General features: G+C 41.3%; 1 long non-coding RNA gene across 1 annotated transcript; it reads left to right on the top strand.

Annotated features, from left to right (window-relative positions):
• Positions 1–2,055: 2,055 nt before the first annotated feature.
• Positions 2,056–19,365, top strand: LOC126199018 (uncharacterized). The gene is made up of 3 exons (XR_007540118.1): positions 2,056–2,161; positions 12,494–12,605; positions 19,077–19,365. It is a non-coding gene; the product is annotated as an uncharacterized LOC126199018 (long non-coding RNA).
• The last annotated feature ends 569 nt before the right edge of the window (positions 19,366–19,934 follow it).

Genomic DNA, 19,934 nt, shown 5'->3' with positions numbered 1-19,934 from the left:
CACGTTAAAAAGAGCGCGAATATGTTCGCGTGACAAACTTTTTGGGAAAGTTTTTAAAGGTGCTGAGGGAGATAGAATGAGGCAGGTGGTACCCCACTTTCCAGTCATAGTCTAGTGAAACAGGAATATATTAGTTTTTTTTGTGCCCCAATAGGAGTATCTATCCTCTGGTCGAATACTATACCTAAAAAAAAAAAAAAAAAAAAAAACCTTCCGGGCAACCGAAGATCCGGGTTAATGAGGGTCGTGACTCAAGTGACCCTCAGTAATATGTTGCGAGTTCATCTTTGCATCAGTACCAATTCACAAGTTAATCGTTTAAAGTTTCTATTTTACTGGACATAATACGTTCAAGAAGTAGATATTAATTGTAATCTGGATGATTTCAACTACAATCCTTGGAAGAACAAAGGACGAAATAATTAAGAAAGATACAATAATGAAAGCCTATGAAACGTTCGAGTAACTAGTTGTTTATACGACAGATTTTTTTACGTGGGGTTTGTGGGAGACTCTGTCTACGACCCTTCCCTTACAACAACTTTGGGTGGAATACAACCCAGCTTAGCTACAGCAGTGAACGCAGTTAATTTTATACATGTTTGCAAAATTAGTGGATATTGAGATGTAGCCTGTAGCTCGTCCAGAGGTTTATGTTCCACCTATTCCTCGATGTTAGAAAAAGGATAATCATATAAAAGCGTATGCAGCTCAGTAGTAGGTGGGAGCATCCCACCGTTGGAAGCTGCTAAAATTTGTAGGTAAAATCCGTGAAACGGGACGCATACAGAATGTCTACAAGGCGCGGCGGCACGTTAACAGATCTACTTGCTGTGTGGGCCTTTCATTATGCCGTGCCGTCCCCACTTGGAGTATTTTGGAGGTCTCAGAGACGAAGAGCCGCCAATAGTCGTAAAAACAAAAAAGGACTGAAAAACGATCTGTTTATTCATTACTATGTTGAACTGTCTGTGGACGTAACCGATATATTTAGATATGTATTGGTGTAATGACTTGGAAATTCGAGATAAGTTACACTGTATTGTAAGAATGTTCAAGATGACTTAAAATACACCAGTTCTGTGAGAGAATGTTGAGCTATATTTTTTCGTAGCTGTTGGACGTATTTAGAACTCTCTTACAGTCTCCACACCAACTGCATCGTAAAAGAGCCGTGCATGGTAACGAGTAGCCCTGATTAGCAAGTCCACAACATCAAGAAATCATCAGATTTGAGAAGAATTCGAAGTAAAACTTGCGCAAGCTACCTAAAAGAGAACAGAACCGTAACACCGTTATCAGCATTAATATTAAACGTTGCAAAGAGAAACAACGCACAATCGTCTGGATGTTTGTCATGCGTCCGGTGGAGGGCAAATTAAACAGTTGTGAAAGGCAAATGAAGACTTTTATCTTAACGAAACTGTAAAAGTTACCCAATCGTTCAACACACATGCATGTGAAAGACATACCCTTATAAAATCGTATGGTTCTTTTGAAAATGAAAACTTCGAAATCCTGAGCGGACGTTGAAATTTACCCCAAGCTTCTATTTTCATTCGTGTAGAATAGTCTTCTGAAATCGAATGAATCTTTTTGTAACACCTTTGGTCCCAGACATTTTTACTCTTTCCCCTCAAACAAAGCACCCTAGATGTCGCCTAAATCTCAAGTGATTTAATGAAACGACACGTAATTTCAATTTGCACATCCCGCCAATGGTCTGAACCTCGTTCATCGCAAATGGAATTGCAGTGCGTTGACCACTGTACACTCTCGTTCGATCTTGAGCCTGAAGTCAGAAGCTAAGTTAAACATTGAATCTTCAGATATCGATGAGATTGCAATATTAAGCACCTATCTTTAGGTGTGGATATAGTAGTAGTGACAAAGTGTTTCTCCCTTCAGCACTGTTGTGTCAGAATCATTGGAAAACGTCAGAGTGGTACTGAGTGCAACCGTGCAACGTGACGACCAGTTAGGCTGGGCTGCACACGGCACCACAGCTGTGCTGTGCCATATATCAAGATTGAAGGCGGCGCCTATCATCGAGACATCAAGAGTCGCTATTATCGATCTGTCGCAGATAACTAGAGTCGCTCCCAGCCAGTAAACATGCCTCCGCCGTCGTGTTGCGCCAGTTGCTGCGGGACTAGCGAACGTGAGTCACATACTTGAAACATCACACTTTCGGTGTACTGTGAACGTGTAAACTGAGTCTTATTCATACGAGACTCACGTTTAATGTTGTGTGTTTAACTAAATATGTGAGCTGTCCGCCTCGGTAGCTGCGTGGCCAGCGCGTCAGCTTGCTAACCGACTTGGCCCGGATTCGTTTCCCGGCTGGGTCGGATATTTTATCCTCTCATAGACTGGGTGTTGTGTTGTCCTTACGCTCATATCGTATAATTGACTATCCACTATTGACACGGCTATATGGACGTGTACTGAAATCCAATACATTAAAAAGTGTGATCATTTAACTCTCTCAACGCCAAGTCCGTAGATTCTACGGGCCGCGCTCCCTTCCAAAAACGCCAAGCCCGTAGGTTCTACGGGCCAACATATTTTGTTGATTAAAAAGCGCTGCGCTTTGTTTTTGCACCTCTGACTACTGATGCACGATGTTCATACCGTTATTTATTAGTTGCACGAATAGATTGCGTGAATGTGCATCTTGTTTTTGCGGTATTTCGTTCGTTATGAGTCATTGTTATCGCCTACGAACAGAGCACGTTATTCGTATTTTGTGTAAGAGAAATGGTGCACCGAGTTTTATCTGAATAAGAAACTGTCGATTTGCCGAATTTTGGAGACAACGTCGATGCTCTAGATAGTGAAAATGATTTGGACGCCACAGGTGTCTTTGAAGACGACTACAGTACAATGCGTTCAGACACGGAACTGAAAAATGGTGGCGGAAACTGATTTTTCATTTGTTCTTACTAGGAGTATCGAATGCATTTTGGTCACACGGTTCACTTCAGATCACGAAAATGACAATAACTGATTTCACAGTCAATCTTGGTTCAAATGTCTCTGAGCGCTATGGGACTTAACTTCTAAGGTCATCAGTCCCCTAGAACTTAGAACTACTTAAACCTAACTAACCTAAGGACAACACACACATCCATGCCCGAGGCAGGATTCGAACCTGCGACCGTAGCAGTCGCGCGGCTCCGGACTGAGCGCCTAGAACCGCTCGGCCACCCCAGCCGGCTGTCAATCTTGCCGACAGTTCCAAAAAACCGAAACGGACCTGCAGGCTGACTGACACAGAGACATTTCCTGCAATATTTACCACCCACAAGCAAAGAATATGCCTCCCATATATGTTATCTTCGTTCTTCAAAATCAAAGAAAGAAAGTGCGAAAGCATCTCGCAAGGGGACATGTTATCAGTGCGAACACTACTGTGTGCCTTTGTATATGCAAGCCTGTTTTAAAATATTTCATACGAAAATGCAGTATAAATCCACGTAGAAAGTGCTATTGTATTTAAAAACGATATTCAGCATTTTAATTATGTATTTATGAACTCATTTTCTCTCCCTATATGAATGTATGACTTTTTTAATTTTACGAAAACGATGTCATGTGTAATAATATAATTTGTCCATGTTAATATAGTAAACTTGTTTGATAACCGCTGATTTTGACCCCAAAGCGATTCATAACAAAATGGATTGAAATGAATGTATATGAGGGTTCCACGTTCCGTCAAAAAATAATATTTTGTGATTCATGCAGTCTTCCATTTCACACTGTATCCATTGTCAGGTTTTTCTTCCTGCGGTGTCAACACTTACCCTTTTAAATGGTTTGGTAAATTTGGGTATTATTACACTGAGGTGGCACAAGTCATGGGATGCCTCTTAATATGGTATTGGGGCTTCTTGTGCCCGCATAGTGCAGCAACTCGACCTGGCATAGACCCAACAAGTTGTTGGCTCTACAGCGATCCACAACTGCGAAAGTGTTGCTGGTACAATATTTCGTGTACGAACTGACCTCTCGATTAAGTCCTACAAATGTCCGACAGGATTCACGTCAGGCGAACTTGGTGACCATATAATTCGCTCGAAATGTCCAGAAAGTCGTGAACAACTGTGGCTCGGTGACGTGGTGCATTGTCATCCATAAAAATACTATCGTTGTTTGGGAACACGAAGTCCATGCATGGCTGCAAATGGTCACCAAGTAGCTGAACAATCATCTGTTCAGTTGGACCAGAGGACCCAGCCCACTCTACATCTACATCTACATCTACATCCATACTCCGCAAGCCACCTGACGGTGTGTGGCGGAGGGTACCTTGAGTACCTCTATCGGTTCTCCCTTCTATTCCAGTCTCTTATTGTTCGTGGAAAGAAAGATTGTCGGTATGCCTTTATGTGGGCTCTAATCTCTCTGATTTTATCCTCATGGTCTCTTCGCGAGATATACTTAGGAGGGAGCAATATACTGCTTGACTCCTCGGTGAAGGTATGTTCGAAACTTCAACAACAGCCCGTACCGAGGTACTGAGTGCATCTCTTGCAGAGTCTTCCACTGGAGTTTATCTATCATCTCCGTAACGCTTCCGCGATTACTAAATGATCCTGTAACGAAGCGCGCTGCTCTCCGTTGGATCTTCTCTATCTATTCTATCAACCCTATCTGGTACGGATCTCACACTGCTGAGCACTATTCAAGCAGTGGGCGAACAAGCGTACTGTAACCTACTTCCTTTGTTTTCGGATTGCATTTCCTTAGGATTCTTCCAATGAATCTCAGTCTGGCATCTGCTTTACCGACGATTGATTTTATGTGGTCATTCCATTTTAAATCACTCCTAATGCCTTCTCCCACATAATTTATGGAATTAACTGCTTCCAGTTGCTGACCTGCTATATTGTAGCTAAATGATAAGGGATCTTTCTTTCTATGTATTCGCAGGACATTACACTTGTCTACATTGAGATTCAATTGCCATTCCCTGCACCAAGCGTCAATTCGCTGCAGATCCTCCTGCATTTCAGTACAATTTTCCATTGTTACAACCTCTCGATACACCACAGTATCATCTGCAAAAAGCTTCAGTGAACTTCCGATGTCATCCACCAGGTCATTTATGTATATTGTGAATAGCAACGGTCCTACGACACTCCCCTGCGGCACACCTGAAATTACTCTTACTTCGGAAGACTTGTCTCCATTGAGAATGACATGCTGCGTTCTGTTATCTAGGAACTCTTCAAGTAAGTCACACAATTGGTCTGATAGTCCATATGCTCTTACTTTGTTCATTAAACGACTGTGGGGAACTGTATCAAACGCCTTGCGGAAGGCCGGCCCGTGTGGCCGAGCGGTTCTAGGCGCTTCAGTCTGGAACCGCACGACCGCTACCGCCGCAGGTTCGAATCCTGCCTCGGGCATGGCTGTGTTATGTCCTTAGGTTAGTTAGGTTTAAGTAGTCCTAAGTTCTAGGGGACTGATGACCTCAGATGTTAAGTCCCATAGTGCTCAGAGCCATTTGAACCTTGCGGAAGTCAAAAACACGGCATCTACCTGGGAATCCGTGTCTTCCATTTCACACACTATGTATCCATTGTCAGGTTTTTCTTCTTGAAGTGTCAAGATATTGCCCACACCATTATGGAGCTACCACAGTTTGCATAGTGCCTTGGTAACAAATTTGGACGCTGGCTTCGTGGGGTCTACACCACACTCGAACCGTACCATTTGTTCTTACCAACTGAAATCGGGAGTTATCTGACCAGGCCATGGTTTTCCAGCCGTCTAGGTTCCTACCGATATCACGAGTCTAGGAAAGGCGCTGCAGGCGATGTCGTGTTGTTAGCATAGCACTCGCGTCGGTCATCTGTTGCCATAGTTCATTTCTGCGATTATTTCACTGAGTTTTGCTTGTCTTTTAGCACTGACAACTCTACGCGAATGCCACTGCTCTCGGTCGTTAAGTGAAGGCTGCTGGAAACTCCGTTGTTCGTAGTGAGAGATAATGCCCGAAATTTGGTATTCTCGGCACACTCTCGACACTGTGGATCTCGGAATATTGAATTTCTTGACGATTTACGAAATGGAATGTCCCATGCGTCTAGCTCCAACTATCATATCGCGTTTAAAGTCTGTTAATTCCCATCGTGCAACCATAGTCACGTCAGAAACCTCTTCACACAAATCACCTGAGTACAAATGACAGCCTTTTACACCTTGTGTACGCGATACTATCACCATATGTATACATACATATATGCATATCGCTCTCCCACAACTTTTTGTCACCTCAGTGTATGGTAAAAATCGCTTATTGTTACATATATGCACTGTTACATCAGTTTTTGTCAACACTGGAGCAAGAATGTACGAGGGCTGTCCAGAAAGTAAGTTACGATTGATCGCGAAATGAAAATCACAGTGAAAATCAGAAATGTTTCATTTGTAACAGTTAGCCACACCTTTCAGCTACTTCTCTACGTAGTCGCCGTTCTGACTCAGACATTCGTCGTAGCGTTGTACCAACTTTCCAATACCCTCATCATAGAAGGCAGCCGCCAGTGCTTTCCGCCAATTCTCTACGCTGGCCTAAAGCTCGTTGTCTGTGCCAAATTGTTGTCTTCACAGCCAGCGGTTCGTTTGAGCAGAGATGAAACTCAGTGGGAGACAATTACGGGCTGTATTGTGGGTAACCAAATATTTCCAATTGAAACGATGCAAAAACATCTTCATTGCCCCTGCAGAATGAGGCTGAGAATCGTCTTGAAGAAGAAACCGCACGACAGTTATGTAATGTTGGTTGCATAGCTTCAGGGGAAAATTCTCACCAGGCCCTCGTACTTGGCGGGAGACACTATTTTCTATAACATCTTTACGCGCTCACTAAGAGCTCAGGAATGAAAAGAGCGACATAATTCTACCTAGAGTCACACTAGAGACACTGCCCAACACATCTTTGCAAAGCTTTATCGGATTTTCATAGTCGTTTCCATTTCGCGACCGATCGTAACTTACTTTCTGGACAGCCCTCGTATTTACATAAGAGACATGTTGGCAATGTAAGAGAAGATGTATCATAAGGTGAATTTAAAGGATCTAAAGTGGAATGGCGCATGGTTTAAATTGTGATTTTTGTCTGAACATGATATCTACATATTCAGGTGGATTACTAGTCGCGATCATTTGCATCCAAATGAATCAGATTAAGTTAAAAACGGATTGAAGGCAAAAGAAAAAATGTGTTGAAAAGATAGCTGTTTTTCCACAGGTAACTTGTCATAACAAATGCAACGGGGTGGTAGTTCAACGACGGAAAAGAATTTGCCAAACAATTTTGTGAATGTGCATTCATCTGCTGTGTCAATGGATTGAATATTTGGAATCATTATCTCCTTAATATCCGTCGTGATTATTTTGATGTGAAAAAAGATCTGCTAGTGAGAAATTGGATACTGAGGTTGAGTGGGAGAAAACTTATATAACCATACAACTCTTTCACATCAACCTGCTTAACCCTTAGTGCTACAGAATCTCACTATGCAAGTCTAAGCAAATACAAATTACAGACAACAGAAGCAGAATTTAATGGGCACACCCTGAAGGAGGATCCATGTGTGAACATCCTAGCCATCTAGATGGAAAGTAAACTGAAATGTCACCACCATGTGGCTAAGTTAACAGCAAAGCTCAGATCAGCATTATTTGCTCTTACTTTTGTCCTGCAGATGGTACTGTAAGCATACTTCCACTCAGATCTGTACTGTGGTATAATCACCCACAGCCGTAACCGAGCTCACTAACGCACACCTGTGCCATGTTACTCACCTTAAAGGTAAGTCCGTTAAAATCTTGGTGGAGGACTAAATTTTCACTGCCAATATTGGCTGACAAGGGGGAGGAGAGGTGACTGTACCAAGTTCATGACCACCAGTCTTTGCGCCAATGTCCGGGATTAAACACCGAATATCTCTGCAGTGTCTTACGAAGTGAGGGTACGTGACCCTGTTATCAACAACACAGCAATAACGCTACACAGTACATGCATGCATTCAAATCACTTACATTGTACAGATACATATAAGACACACCTCTGCCATATCCATTGTGCACGGCAGAAGAAAACCCTTTCCGCATAGGTGGCCGTACACACCCTTCGAGTCTTCCGATCAACAGTACCAAATGACTTCAGTTTTTTTTATGGTATAATCTCCTGGAGAAATGCGTCTAGGGGTAACGAAGCATTTGTTCTGCAGAAGTATGCAACAAGAATACTGAGGATTTTGATAACCGATTATCTTACAGAAGCTTCTTAAGTAAACTAGTGACTCTTACACGTACGTACCAACACATTTTTCTCTGTAATGGTGCATGTTGTAGATAGTATGAATGAATTTGGCATGAACTATACAGTTCACAAATACAGCACTATGAGCAGAAATTATTTCCCTCCAGAGTATGCCTGTCTGTCAAGGGCTCAGAATGAAGCGCTATGTTTTGGTGCAAAAGTCTGTAACAGGTCGCCAGTATAGGTCAGGAAGGAAATAGGAAATGTACACAGTCCAGTCACAATAACGTGACCACCGCCTATGTTCGACGTTCAGGTGCAATAAGGCTGCCGGACCTACCCCGCAAGGGGCCTCCTGGCCAATGACGCCAAACGCTCATTTCCATTTCCATTCACAGACAGCAGGTGTCAACACTGGCAGTAATGGGTACACAAAGAGTGTCGGGGGGGGGGGGGGGGGAGGGGGGTGTTGTGCATTGTGTTGTGCAGAAACGGAGTAATTTATGTGACGCTCAAAAGAGCATGGTCATTGGCTTTTGAGCCAAGGGTGGAGGCATTTCCGAAATGGCTAAAGTTGTAAACTACTCGTGTGCCAGCGTGGCTGAAGTATACCGTGCATGGTGCTATCCAAAACCGGCGCTGAGGCAACTGTGGTGCATCATGGGACACAGATGACAGGGGTGAACAACAGCTGCGAAGATGTGTACAGACTAATGAACGTGCAGCAGTTGACCAACTGACTGCCCAGATCAACTGAGGCACTACCAACAGTGTCTGCTAAACGATCGAGCAGTGAACACTGCTGCATATTGGCCTCCCCAGCAGGCGCCTGCTTCATGCACCCATGCTCACTGCTGTTCATTGGCGACGAAGGCTGGAATTTGCACGCCGTTACCGCCGTTGTACAGAGGACATTGTTAACATGGTTCCTCAGTTGCTAAACTGTTTTTATGGTTTGGTTATGCTCTGACGGTTTTCCGTGCTGTTATTGTTGTCTGGGCCGGCCGGACTGGCCATGCGGTTCTAGGCGCTACAGTCTGGAGCCGAGCGACCGCTCCGGTCGCAGGTTCGAATCCTGCCTCGGGCATGGATGTGTGTGATGTCCTTAGGTTAGTTAGGTTTAATTAGTTCTAAGTTCTAGGCGACTGATGACCTCAGAAGTTAAGTCGCATAGTACTCAGAGCCATTTGAACCATTTTTATTGTTGTCTGGTAAATAAAGATTTCACATAACAAAATAAAGTAAACCAATCCTTTATTAGCACACGTACTGGGAACGTAAATTAAAGTTGTAGATAGAGGAGATATCCGATTCTGGGTCTGCCGAATTAAAAAAAAGTGTTTTCCACAAAATGTGAAGCTAAGTACATGTAACGATGGACGTATATTAAATTATGAATTCCTTCAACATCTTAGTCAGTCGTATGTGTTTGTTAAATCATGTAACTGAGAAAGAACGTTCTTAGATGCAGCGCTCTTTCCAGAAGCGTTTTACATTTTTATTTATGTAATGCAAATGGATAAGCACTTGCGTCAGATCAAAGGAATCAGAGATTTTTATCGTCTATTCAGAAACTTTCTACACCCCGCACATACATCAGATGTGACCAGACAGGCATCCCTGGTGGCAATGTAGAACTATTAGGAAGAAGAAAATGATGGCTGGGACGCTGATGTTGCTCCAGGAACTAAGAGAGTCAGTGTGTTTCGACAGATTTCTTCAAGAAATCGAGACATGTTGAAAAACCATGGAGTGTATTCAGATCGTTCTGATGTTTTAGAGCCCAGGAATCTGAATAAAACCTCATAAATGAAACTTCCCACGAACGTATGATGAGATTTCTGAAGATGGCATCCTTGCACGCCTAAGAAAGTGTCCACAAGCTGTCAAAGTTCTAAAAGAAGTGTTCGTGTTTCGAAATCTTTAAGATTCTTAAAGTTCGTGGTTTGATATGGGTTTTCCAAACCTGTTTCCAACCTCATTTTGGCGTTAAGCTGTAACTTTGTGTGTTTCGGTAGCGTCATGTCATTGGAGCGTGTCACACCAGACCTGAGTGGGTCCTTCAATAAAAAACAGGATTTTTTTAAAGAATATATTACGAGAATGCAATACAACATTTATTTATTTTTCTACGTTACCCCCCCCCCCCCCCCCCTTAATTTCTATGTACTTACGCCAGCGCCGGACAAGCTTCTCAACAGCAGGTGAAAAGAATTCATGAAGGCATGTGCATAGCCAGTTATGCACTGCTGTCTGTATTTCCTCAGCATCAACGAACCTTGAGCCATTCAGAGCTTCTTTCTGTGGGTTAAAAATGTGATATTCTAAAGATACCAGATCTGGGTATAAGCGGGAATGGAGGACAAGCGGCCGATCTTCAGGTCTTTGATGGTATCTAATTTGACTCCAGCAGTGTGTGATCTCATGTTTTCATGCAGTAACACTACACCGCTGGACACAATCCACGACGCTTCCTCAAAATTGATGGTTTCAAATTTTCACTACTAATGTCTACATACGTCGCACGGTTCACATTTTGACCTCTCAGCATGTAATGTTCAAGAAACACTCCGTTGTGATCCCAAAACAAAGTCGACACGACCTAACAATCACTTTTTTCAGTTCGCACTTTCTTGATTTTTGGAGATGAAGAATATCGCCACTCCAATGAAACATGCTTTCGTACATGTGCTTAAAAATGCACCCAACTTTCATTTCCCATTACAATATGATGAAGAAATATCACCCCTTCTGCCTAATACTGTCGTAAAAGCTTCCTGCGCACACCTATGCGCCTTTCTTTCATTTCAATGTCAAATGTTTTGGAACTCACATCGCACACACTTTATTGAACATCAGTACATCATGAACAATATGGTGGGCTGATCTGACACTAATGTTCATCGTTGCTGCAGTATCACTCACCTTAATATGCCTATTTTTCCGTGTCAACTCATGAACTATCGCTATGTTGTTCTCTGCGACCGCAAAAACAGTGTCCTGGGTGTGGCGAATGTTCAACACTTGTTAACTGAAGTTATCTGCCCATCTGTACTCTTGTGTTCGACTCAGACAAGTTTCACCATATTGAACTGTCAACCGACTGTGAATTTCGATTGCTTTCAGCGCTTCAGCTAACAGAAATCTAATGACATTCCGCTGTTCCATAACCTGCAAGAGTATCGCCATCTTGTTTTACAGATCCCCAGAATCTCGTTAGGGAGGCAGGCCTGCCAACCTTATAGTTCTGGAACAACAACAAAAATAAATAAAAAAGAAGCAAAAATAGTATCGAAGTTTTCTATTTTTATGTACTTTTCCTGTTATTTACTGAATGCACCTTGTATTTAGCGTACGAATACCGCCCCCCATTAGTAAGATGGCGTGCTGAGAAGTAATAAGTCTTAATATTTTATGTGAAAAGTTTTAAAGAATTTTAAATAAAATGAACTTTATTAACATTCTACATCTTTATCCTTCACGTCTGCATAATTACTTCTCAAGATAGTCAACTTGGTGGCAAACACATTTCTCCCAAAGACAGATCAGTTTGTTGATACCAACATTGTAGAATGTTTGACATTGTTGATGGAGGCATAACTTCACCTCTGCATGCACCGCTTCATCAATATCAAGGAGAAGTCTTTGGAGGTATCCTTTAAATTTTGGAATCATTTGGAAATCGGATGAATCGAATCGGAACTGTAGGGAGGACGATCGATGACAACGAACCCAAGGTGTCGGGTTGTTGCAGATGACGCAGCGTTCGTATGATGTCGATGCAATAGTCTCCCTACACTGCTTTCATTCTTCTACGGGTTCCGATTGAAGGCACGTTTTCTGCAGCTATAAGCTCGATTACAGCATGTAGTTTCTCACGTACCTCGATACGTTATACAGTGCCATGTTACACGCTACAATTCGGAGCCATTTAGCGGCGGAGGATTGCCATTTGCGTTAGCGAATTGCGCAGGACAGTCTGTTTGTCCCAGTGTCAAATGCATATGCATGGCACGTAATACCTCAACCAATACTGAGAACAAAACAAAAAATTCGGAAGCATTGCTTTTCAGCACGCCCTCGTACATCCAAGAAAAAGTCTGCGAACAGACTTTGTATTATTTTATATGTAACACATAAAAACTGACTACAAGTATGTTGACATATAGATCGACTGCACAACTACACACAGATTCTTTGTTTGTGTTTCAGCTTGTACAGCCAACTGTAAATGCAGCTCTTCCTGCAATTGTACAAAGTGTCCGTGTGGCAGCAAAGATTCATCAGGTACCAAGTGAGCCGGTGGAATTGCACGCAGAACGGGGTAAGCATCGATCTAACTCATCGGCTTTTGTCACAGCGTCGACATCCCGTGACAGTTTGTAAAAAAGAATTCTAAAGAAATGAAGCGCTGATAAATTTTTGCGAAACAATGACACATCCTGGCTCGAGACAGGCGAATGAAAGACGGCCATGTAGGTGAACGAGGAGCTAAATAAACAGAGCTGAAATTGCTTAGGGCTGCCAAGAGACGTTCCAGGCAAGATGAGGGCAAGGAATTAACCCGTACTGCAAGACCTACAGCATGATATCTAGAATAAGCAAGTACAGAAAAATTTGGAGTAATTATCTGATCTGTAAGTCAGTTCAAATTTCGGAGGAATGCAAGACCATTCCTACTATAGGATTATGTCTAATAATCACTATGATGCCGAAACCAACCTTTGGGTTGAGTGCAGTTTTTTCTTACGTCACTGAATCGGCTTACAGTGAAAGCTTGGTAAGGGTTATAAGGATGGTATGCGACGGGCGTCTGAAAAGTCCGTGCAAAAATAAAAACTACTTACGTGTTTTGGGGTAAACCTTTTTTATTTTTAGACATAGTTTCCTTTTAGACTTATACACTTCGTCCAACGCTGTTCTAATTTGTTGACCCCTTCCGAATAATAGGAATCGTCCAAGTCTGCAAAATAGCTATCAGTTGCTGCAATCACCTCCTCGTTTGAGTAACGTTTTTGTCCCGACAGCCGTTTCTTCAAATTGGGGAACAAATAGTAGTCCGAGAGAGCCAAGTCTGGAGAATAGGGGGGATGTGAAACGAGTTGGAATCCTGTTTCCATTAATTTTTCGACCAGAACTGCTGAGACGTGAGCTGGCGCATTGTCGTACTGGAAAAGGACTTTTTTGCGGTCCAATTGCCGGCGTTTTTCTTGCAGCTCGGTTTTCAAACGGTCCAGTAACGATGAATAATATGCACCTGTAACAGTTTTACCCTTTTCCAGATAGTCGATGAGGATTATCCCTTGCGAATCCCAAAAGACAGTCGCCATAACCCTTCCGGCCGAAGGAATGGTCTTCGCCTTTTTTGATGCAGATTCTCCCTTGGTAACCCATTGTTTAGATTGCTGTTTGGTCTCAGGAGTATAGTAATGTATCCATGTTTCATTCACAGTGACGAAACTACGCTTGAAGTCCTGTGGATTCTTCCTGAACAGCTGCAAACCATCCTTGCAACAGTACACACGATTCCGTGTTTGGTCAAGCGTGAGCAATCGTGGAACCCATCTTGCGGATAAATTTCTCATGTCCAAATGTTTATGCAAAATATTATGTACCCGTTCATTCGATATGCTCACAGCACTAGCAATCACACGCACCTTAACTCTTCTGTCATCCATCACCATATCATGGATTTCATCAGTGATTTCTGGAGTCGTAACCTCCACAGGGCGTCCAGAAATTTCAGCATCACTTGTGCCCATATGCCACTTATAAACTGTTCTAATAGAAGATGCATAGTGACTGTAATGTTTATCAAGCTTCTCTTTAGTCTCTTGAGGCGTTTTGCCTTTCATAAAGTAGTGTTTAATCACCACACGAAATTCATTTTTCGTCCGTTTTTTGACAATCACTCGACTTCCTTGATTCACACGAATGCCAAACACAAAGAAATAGACCAATATGGCTGAAACTTGGAGTGCGTTGTTTCCAAAGATGCTAATAACTAAACATGACCTCGATACTCGCCAGGGATGCTATCTCTCGGTCTTTGCACGAACTTTTCGAACGCCCCTCGCACGTCCGCGAAGGAAGGATGAGAGTTGAGAGGAATGTTCCGATAAAACGAAGTCATCCACGTATCAAAGGGCGATGCTGTAAATCATATCGTAAGGCCAATGACATCGAACAGGAATACCTCAGGAGTTAGTATAGCGTACAGCGCACGTCGCCATCATTAAACCGGAATTGTCACGTGACTTCAGCGTCACACTTTATATTTTAAGACAAGACTTAAACTTTAATATTAACTTTATTTGTCCTTTTTGTATCCCGCCTGTAAGGCGGCGCGTGGGTCTGCTCCTGAAATCTGAAGGGTAGGCCGAATGTAGGAAGCTAGGAGGAGCAGGTGAGGTAGATTACTTGGTACTGCAGTTGAAAGTGGTTTTACTACGTATGTAATTAACTTTGGCTGAGATGAGCATGTAGGTGAGAAGCTGTATATCAAGTTACAAAGTTACACGTTGTGGCTCCCAACTATGAAATAGAAACAATGTTGCTTGGTCGTCTGCTCGGCATCAAATGGGCAGAATCTGGATCGGCGCTCGTAGAGCTGCCTTGTTGTCGGTGTCGGAGTCGTAGTGCCAACCTAGCAGAGCGCACCTACGTTGTGGCATCGTAGCTATCGACACCACAGTCCTGTTTTTACACATATAACTGTTGCTGCTGTGAGTGCAAAGAGAAATTCGTCAAGTGACGAATAGTTACTTTTCATAGTTAAGTGCGACAAGGCTCTCCTTCCAAAGCCTCTCAGTATGTTGGAAATATTGTCCATTGTCCATTGTCGTAGGGACAATTTTTGTCACTGTAAGGCCGTATAGTTATGAGACAAGTGCTGGATACAGTACATTAGCTAATGTGAGAGTGTGTTCTAGTTGATCCGTTGAATGTACCCGTATGTCGAGCAGTTTTCACGTGCAGATAAGATTTACGTACGCCATTTGCGATTAAACAGATCTCCAAGCCATTGTGCTTGTTGTGAAGTAGCCCCAATAGGAAACTGCAGTATTGGTACCTATGTCACGGAGAGCAGTATGATGGTTTCACTGTAAGCCGATTTAGTGACGTAAGAAAACACTGTACTCAAGCCGAAGGTTGGTTTGTTTCACCACAATGATTTACTATAGTAGATAGGACTTGCATTCATCCGAAATTTGATTTGACTTAGAGACCAGATAATTATTTTAAATTTTTCTGTACTTGCTAACTTTAGACATCACGATTAATAATTCATTTCCAGTAAAATGAACGAATATTAAAGCTCACAAACTACAGTTCAACTCGTTCCCACTTACATCGGATAGGCACCGAAGAGAACTTGTTTACGACTGCCAGAAGCAAGAAGGAAACGCAAAGTATAAATCACTTGATGTTATCCTGAAGTTTCTTCGAAGCATAGAAAAACCGATTACTGCAAATCTTTGTGAAATTGAAAGTGGCACTTACAACAAGGGCTCCTATGTTATTGTGTCATGAAGAGAAGCAAATACACAAAGTCTTTTTTCGTTTTCTACGAGACTGTACTTTCTATTTGAAATTTAATGTTATGTCTGTGCTTGCATGAACAGTCTCATCTCCAGGTGTATGCGTTCCAATCCCTGTTGAGTTTTACTTTTAGGGTTCCATACCTCAATCGGTTAAAAAGGAACCCTTATGGGACCACTTTGTTGTCCGTCCGTCTGTTCGAGTGTTAAAAACCCTTTTTTCTCAGGACGGATCAATGTATCACGTAGAAATTTATGCATGTACTGAAGTGTATGGTCCCTTTGTGTTGCAAAAAAATCTAAGTTTCCAGGTCAGTACAATTAAAAGAATCAGCCATTTATGTCACATATTTTTAGACTAGAAAACTTACTCATCACAACCTATAGGGTACTTCCCGTTGACCCAGAATCATGAAACTGGCAAGAAGCAAGGTTTCGCAGCACAAATAAAGGGAAAAAATCCGAAAAGTGTAAGAAAAAATATTTTTGTCATTTTCTGTATCGCTGTGTCTGTCTGTCCTTCTGGTAAGACATATTTTTCTCAGAAACAGTTAGACATTTTAAGCTGAAATTTGTATCAAATAATGAAAACCATGGCCTCTTGGCAAAGTAAAACATTGAAGCATCTAAGTCAATGAAATCATAAGATATGTCCGTTTATGTCATACTATGATACTCCAAAACTCACTCATCAAAACTTATAGGCTTGTTACTTTCGCCTAGAATCATGAAATTAGGAAAGAAACAAGATTTCACAATACGAGTAAAGGAAATATCCGAGAATTGTGAATTTGTTATTATATTGCACAAAAAAGATTGTCGTTTGTTATCCGACAATGTGTCTATCCATCTGTCTGTCTATTAAGACCCCTTTTACTCGGGAAAGGGTTGACATATCACTCCTGAGACTGGTTTGAGGCAGCTCTCCATGCTACTCTATCCTGTGCAAGCTTCTTCATCTCCCAGTACCTAATGCAGCCTGCATCCTTCTGAGTCTGCTTAGTGTATTCATCTCTTGGTCTCCCTCAACGATTTTTACCCTCCACGCTGCCCTCCAGTACTAAATTGGTGATCCCTTGATGCCTCAGAACATGTCCTACCAACCGATCCCTTCTTCTAGTCAAGTTGTACCACAAACTCCTCTTCTCCCCAATTCTATTCAATACCTCCTCATTAGTTATGTGATCTACCCATCTAATCTTCAGCATTCTTCTGTAGCACCACATTTCGAAAGCTTCTATTCTCTTCTTGTCCAAACTATTTATCGTCCATGTTTCACTTCCACACATGGCTACACTCCATACAAATACTTTCAGAAACGACTTCCTGACACTTAAATCTATACTCGATGTTAACAAATTTCTCTTCTTCAGAAGCGCTTTCCTTGCCATTGCCAGTCTACATTTTATATCCTCTCTACTTCGACCATCATTGGTTATTTTGCTCCCCAAATAGCAAAACTCCTTTACTACTTTAAGTGTCTCATTTCCTAATCTAATTCCGTCAGCATCAGCCGACTTAATTCGACTACATTCCATTATCCTCGTTTTACTTTTGTTGACGTTCATCTTATATCCTCCTTTCAAGACACTGTCCATTCCGTTCAACTGCTCTTCCAAGTCCTTTGCTGTCTCTGACAGAATTACAATGTCATCGCCGAACCTCAAAGTTTTTATTTCTTCTCCATGGATTTTAATACCTACTCCGAATTTTTCTTTTGTTTCCTTTACTGCTTGCTCAATATACAGATTGAATAACATCGGGGAGAGGCTACAACCCTGTCTTACTCCCTTCCCAACCGCTGCTTCCCTTTCATGTCCCTGGACTCTTATAACTGCCATCTGGTTTCTGTATAAATTGTAACTGAAATTCATGTCAAATGCTAAAGTCTATATTTCCTTAGCGATGTAATAAATGTAAGCTTCTAAGTCAAAGCAGTGAAAAGATACGGCGATCTATGTAGCACATTTTGATACTCACAAACTCACTTACCAAAACCTGCAGGGTTCTTACTGCTGACCTAGAATCACTAAATTTGGTAAGAAGCAGGATAAGTAAAGGGAAAAAATCCAGAGAATGTTAATTTATAGTTTTATAAACCGAAAAAAGTATGTTATTCGACTTCAAACTTAAAATTATAACAAACTCGAAGGTCTTGGAACTTTAGGGGCTGATATCTTGCCAGTGTAAGTGTCGGTAACAGGCAAAAATCGTCAAGATTATTGATTTCCTGGATGAATGAACTGACTATTTACATAATTAACCCTGAGAGTGCAAGTCGTACTCTCACTTGGCCAATTGTTTATCCTCTATTTCCTCTGTAGTTGGTATGACAAGATTCCTTGGCTACAAATAGTCAAACTATGTGGGAATTCTAAAATAATTTAAATTCATTGTTGAAATTATTTATACTACCATTTCTCTGTATACATGATTTAGTATTTGTACCAATCGGTTGTAATCGACTTCAATAAACCCAAACGAAATATTAAAAAAATAAATAAAACAGATAACAGCAGATAAAAATGTAAGACTTCCGTTCTTAAAAATATTTCAGTGTGCGATAAATCATTAATTTCCTGCATTTCAGAGTTCAAAATTCGATGTTTTTCGAGGAGGCTGACTTTGGCGAGTTAGGAAGCCATTTCGCAATGCCACCAGTACACAATTTATTAAATTAGAGATTCGGCTGTACTGACAAGTGCAGCGCAGAACTTAAATGTAACGGTGGATCTTCTGTTAATAACTTATAACTAAACGAAAATACATCTGAGATGTGACACTCATCGAAAACAAACTAAGTGACCTCGCATTTCTCTCTCCAAAGCTTTTAAGCCTAGTTCATTCCAAACATCTAACGAAAATTGTTGACTATGAGAAGGGTGTACGAAATTCACAGAACTTCAGAACAATGTCTATCTGCAGTAGTTCAAAATCTGCAGGGGAGTTACAGACAGACCGTAGCTTCCAAGTTACTTTTGGAGGCAGTATGTTCGCAGTCTTTGACTAGAGGTAATGTTTGCAACGGTACTCGTGTATGAGTATTCATAAATGTCAAGCCAAAGATACGATCATGAGTGCATTTCCGAACCAGATTGCTTCATTTTCGAATTCCTTCATGCATGGCTTCTTATTTTTAAGTTTGAATTACTCATGGAACAGTCAGGACTAAATTCCACTTTATTTTTATTTTCAACCCGTGTACCTAGAAATGATACTTTTATCCATGAATGTTTCTTTGTTCCTTGTTCTAGGTGTAACTACATGGTTTTTGCCTTCGCCATGGATGATGACCACCTCTGCTATGATTAAAAACCTTGCATTGCCTATGTTTAAGAAAAATAAAGTTTTTGAAATGTAACAACGTCGTCTCTGCTTATTTATCTCAGCATAGACGTAGAAAAAAGCACACTACTTCTTTGGAAATTTAAATGTACACTTCTACAACAGTAGATACTGTAGTGGAACTGAGACCAATGACTCTAATGGATTTTCTTTTCCACCTGTAAATACAAACGAATAGATTATATCAATAAACAGAGAGTGCAGATTACAAACTGTAATTAATCTATTACTGTTTGTTTTCAACAGAGGAAAAAGTTTAACAACTTCACTTAATTAGCCATAGATTGTATCTTGAAGAAACTCATTGTGATGTGTTTACATAATATTCTACATCATTTGTCAGTGGCACAACTATTTAAATAGTATTACAGAACAATTATAACAAGTGTTTCATTCACGTATCAGGACAACGTAAATCAACTGGCGTGAAAACGTGTTGATAACTGTGCTGACCAATATATTAATGAACACAAATGAATCTACAAAATTATCATCAAACGTATAACAAAACAAAATAAAACCTGTCACGTGGCTACAATTAGTTATAATGGGAAGAACATAAATAACACATACGAAACATGGGGTAAGCATCGTGAAGATAGATTATATGATGAATATATATATGCAAACTTATAATGAATACCAGGCGACATAAAGTCAAAGAAAATCACAGTGCAGAAACAGTGGAAAAGTCTTTTAGACTTCTTCTGTGTTATCATTCAGGTGTCCTACACTTAGAGGTCATTGTTTACAGTGAACAAGGATCT

This window comes from Schistocerca nitens, chromosome 8 (genome assembly GCF_023898315.1).
Source record: "Schistocerca nitens isolate TAMUIC-IGC-003100 chromosome 8, iqSchNite1.1, whole genome shotgun sequence".
In the NCBI taxonomy this organism is placed as follows: domain Eukaryota; kingdom Metazoa; phylum Arthropoda; class Insecta; order Orthoptera; family Acrididae; genus Schistocerca; species Schistocerca nitens.
The sequence above is the reverse complement of the archived record's forward strand: the minus strand, read 5'-3'. Positions and strand labels throughout refer to the sequence as shown.